We start from the raw sequence: 5,122 nt of genomic DNA, 5'->3' as shown, positions 1-5,122 counted from the left end.
GGACACTTGAGTGCATTGTTATTATGAAGGTTTAATAATGAACCTGCATTATCGCCATACAAAAAGTAAGCAACCAACACCTCTGAGGCAGCTGCCCTTTGCACAGGGCATGCCATACACATGACTTAACATACAGCACCCCAGCTGCAGCATCCCTGCCTCTTTGCCTGTTCTCTCTCCATGAAGGCTGTGGGCTCTGGAAATGGCTCCCTTTCACTTCTTTATGTAGTCTAGCATATAGACCAACACCTGGCTCCAAGGATGTGTTCAACAAATGCTTATTGAATACAAGAATGTATCCCGTCCACTAAGCTAAAACCATATACACTTTGTTATATATAAAATAGAGAAGTGGAAAAGAAATTACTTTCTTTATACCAAATAGGTATACTAAAATTAGCACATAAAATAAAATAAATATAAATTGATTTAAAATTCAGAAAGATTAAATATAAATTTTTATAACTTAGTAAAATTAGTATGTAAAATTCTCCCCAAATCCAAAGTTGAATTATTTTCAAGTGAATAATCCCTCTTCTCACACACACACACACACACACACACACAAACACACACACACTAATCCTTTTGCTGCCCATCCCCTATCTAACTATATATGTCTATATACCCATCCAAACACTGTGCAGTTCCTAAGATTCATCAACAGAGATTCTTAACTGCTTATAAAAGGAAAGCTTCATATTTAATGCAAGGATTATAAATGGACTGTGAATTCTCTCAACTTTATTTATAAAGTATTGTGTATATATACATTTTTCTTGGCAGAAACATAATAGTTTTTATGTTTTCAGAGGAATGTGTGATTCCAAAATGTTGAAGAGAGTTCATGAATTATCTCTTAAGCAGTCTGTTCTTTTCTTTTGCACAAAATAGAAAACAATAAAAGTATAGAAGATTGTAAAAAGGAAGGAAGGGAAAGTAGATGGGAGGGAAAGAGGAGGGAAGGAGGAGAGGAGTAAGAGAAAGGGAATAAATTCAGAAAGAAGATGCTGCACTTCCCTCAGTACATTGGTGTTTCCGTTCCTACTCTCCCTTCTGCTTGAACCATGCCTCCAAAATGTTTCTGCCAAAAGTGATCTCTATTCTGAAATTCAAAAGACATCCTTCCTCAAAGTCAAATAGATGTGAACTTCCGAGGAGGCAGACTTATTTGGGAACAAATGGAGGACATATGGGATTTTTACTTAGGCATGAATAAACAGGACTCTTGAAATCTCTAGTGTATTTTAAAAACAAACGAGGGCTTGGCAGGTGGCTCAGAGGCTAAGTAGGAGAACCTGAGTTTGGATCCCCAATACCCATGTAAATTTGAAGCTTGGCTGTGTGTGCCATTGACCCTAGTGGTGAAAGGGGCAAAACCAAGCAGATCCTGGGATCTTTCTGGCCAGATGCCCTACTGAATTGTGACAAGCTCCAGGTTCAAGGGTAAGATGACAGGGTACTAGACATTCTCCTATGGTCACCACATGTGCACACACATACATGTCCACATCATACACAAGGAATAATGAAATGATTGAGATTTTATTCAGAAAAGAGAAGATTCTATGCGTTGTTTGAGAAGAAGGCTCGTAGAGATCAGTGGCAGCCTTTGGTAGGTGGATGTCTAAAAAAATGCATCAAACACTTTAGGCATCACGGCATTGAATTTTCCAGACAGTTTCTGGGTGGCCTGCATGTTCTTGTGATATTCTATATCAAAAGTCCCCAAAACAACAAGGCCAAACGACTCTAATCCAACCCTTGGAAACACTGAGTAAACATCTCGTAGAGATGCAAAGCTGATTACCACCTATATTCACTACAGTTAAACTGGCTGATGGCTACTACTTTTACATGTATGTGCACATATTATTAGATTATTTGTCTTGATGTTTAAGAGAAAAAAATCTCACTTACTGAGAGGATGACAGACAAACGCTGTGGCTATCACCAACGGGATAGTTCATCCTAGGTCCTTCCTATTTTCTTTGCCTTTTACCTAGGTATCTTCTTTTGGGTTGGATTTTATTTTTTTGGACCACACATTTCCATCCACACAAGACCCTCCACTCACACCCTGATCTCTGCAGCCATCCTGCCCTCCACCAACATCATATCATCCTCCCTACTACGCTCCCCCCACACCATTTTCCAATCATATCTAATTTATTTATTTTCTTCACAAACATGTGTTATTTCACTGAATCATTCAGGTCTTGCATGTTTTTGGAAAGGTCTTTAAATAGTTAACTAAAAGGCCTTCTTGCTTGTAGAAACCTGTTTATTGTTTATCAGAGGAGATTCCTCACTTTAATACCCACCTTGTTATTGTGTTGAGACACTATGACCAAGGCGACTGTTATAAAATAAATTATCTAATCAGGGGATTACAGATTTAGAGAGTCCATCCATTATCATCAGGGTGGTAAGTAGGTAGACAGAGTGACTCAGCAACAGTTGAGAGCTTTATATCCTTATCTTCAGGCAGCAGGCAGAGCAAGAAAGACACTGGACCTGAATTTGGCTTTGGAAACCTCAAAATCTACCCACATCGACACATCTCCTCCAACAAAACCACATCTATTCAGACAAGGCCACACCTATGCCAACAAAACCACACCTTCTAATTCTTTCCAAATTCTTCATCAACTGGGGACTAAACATTTAAACATGAGTCTATGGGAGACATTCTCATTCAAACCACAACAGAGGATTATAGCAATAAAATAAAGAGCATCGTTATTATTTGTCTGCATCTACATTGTAGCCATACTAACCAACTTCTCTGGGTTACAAGTGGCTGGACAACAAGGGTTCCCATGGTGAACAGACACAGTAACCAAGGGAGTGTCTAAGAGTAGGAAGGCTATGCCTGCTCAGCCCCTAGGGAATATTTTTATTTGTACATTTTGGCCATTTTTAAATGTTCACTCCATTCCCATTACTCCATCAAAGCAGTGTTTAGCTTGATGTAATTATATGTACAATATATTTTAGATACATGAGTAGTTACTAAGTTGTAGAAAATTATATCAGGAGAAACAAATACAATTAATTGCGATATTTAGTACTCATGTTCTGAAATAACGTTTCTCTTCATTTAATGTGTTTTTTAAAAGATTTATCTGTTTACTTTTATGAATACGGTGCTGTCTGCATGTACGCCTGCAGGCCATAAGTGGGCATCAGTTCTCATTATCGATGGTTGTGAGCCACCATATGGTTGCTGGGAATTGAACTCAGGACCTCTGGAGGAGCAGTCATTGCCCTTAACCTCTGAGCCATATCTCCAGCCCCATGCAATGTGTTCTTAAGCATACTAAAGCAGAAAATCCTCCATGATAGAAAAAAACATAAAGAAATTTGACATAGATAATGAAAATATTTCATGGGTTTCTTGAAACACCTATTAATGTCAATCTAAGAGAATGAACATAAAACTAAGTAGAGTTGTGCCCTAACTCTTATGACCTCTTAATATAAGAGACACACCTCGAAGCCAGGAAGCTGATGTCACAATAAAAGGACAGATTTCTAACAAGATTCCAAGATTTTCCCAACTTACTTCTCTTATTCCATGCATTTTTATTTTTAATCAACTTTTTTTCTTACACATATCTGAACTACCACCTTAATTATTTATATAAATCTGTACATTAAAAGAAAGATGCTATTTCAACAATAATTCTATTGCACTTTTCTGTCTGTCAAAAATGTGTTTGTGTTAATATTATTAGTGTGAATAGTAAGTAAAATTAATTAGTTAACTAATGTAAATGAACACAGGAATGGCAATATGGCTCAGTGAGTAAAGTCCTCACTATGGAAACATGAGAAGCCAAGTTCAGATCCCCAACACCCCACGTCAGCATGGTCTTTAACTGCAGCACTATAGAGGCAGAAACACATGGAATCTGGGAGTTCAGTGGCCAGCCATTCTAAGCAACACAGTTACCTGCAAGTTTGGGGAAAGAACCTGAGACGCTGCCTCAAAACAGAAGGAGAATGATTAAAGGAATGGGTTAAAACACAACATGTAGACATGGGTTAAAACACTACACACATACACTTAAACACATGCACGCGCGCGCGCACGCACACACACACACACACACACACACACACACACACACACACAGAAGCAGCAGCAGCAGAACCACCACCACCACCACCAAACTAGTATAAAATTATTCCTAAGCAAAACTGAAGGAGAAAAGAGACAATTTAACCATTTCACTCTAAAATTTGGATAAGTGCTTCTTGAAAAATGTTTATAGATTTTACAATTATATTTTTATTTTATGTGTATTGAGTGCTTGCCTGAAGGTGTGTCTTTGCCCTACATTGTGCAGTACCCAAGGAAATCAGAAAAGGACATTAGATCTACTGGGACTGGAGTTACAGACCACTGTGTGTTACCATATGGATGGTGAACTTTGAACCTAGGTCCTTTGCATGGACAGCCAGTGTTTATAATCACTGAGCAATCACTCCACCCCACAACGAGCTTTTAAATTGGATCCCACATCCTGTATTTTGAGTTGTGTTTTGTGGACATTGCTCTCTAGGAGGGCAGTCTCTCTATGGATTATAACAAAGTCTAGACATGGGAGTATTGATCAGGAAACATTGGTAAGAGTTTCCTTGTCCCTGCCCTGTCCGTACTGCTACTGTGCTCTCCTCAGCCATAGCATTTTTGCATATATTCTTTGCTGCCTAAACACATAGCATATGTATAAATAGATCTGTTAGATATTTATGTAATTAGCAGTGTTATTTGTTCATTTTTATCTACAAAAGGAAGGGGAAACATACAGACCAAGAACATTTGAGTCCTTTTCTTCTAGCTCACCTCTGGAAAAAATTCAGAAACCAGGAAGTTACAAGTGCTTTTGTTTTGGCTGTCTAATAATATGTAACTTCAAAACTCCTAGGTTAGACTTATTGTTTCTGTTAGGGTTGCTATTGCTGTGATAAAATATCAAGAACAAAGGCAACCTTGGAAGGAAAGGGTTTATTTCATCATACAACTAACTCTCAGATCATGCTCCATTAATGAAGGAAGTCAGGTCAGGAACTCAAGGCAGGAACTCAGAGATAAGGGCTGAAGCAGAACCTG

Source organism: Acomys russatus, chromosome 11 (genome assembly GCF_903995435.1).
Source record: "Acomys russatus chromosome 11, mAcoRus1.1, whole genome shotgun sequence".
Taxonomy (NCBI): Eukaryota; Metazoa; Chordata; class Mammalia; order Rodentia; family Muridae; genus Acomys; species Acomys russatus.
This window is presented reverse-complemented; position numbering follows the sequence as displayed.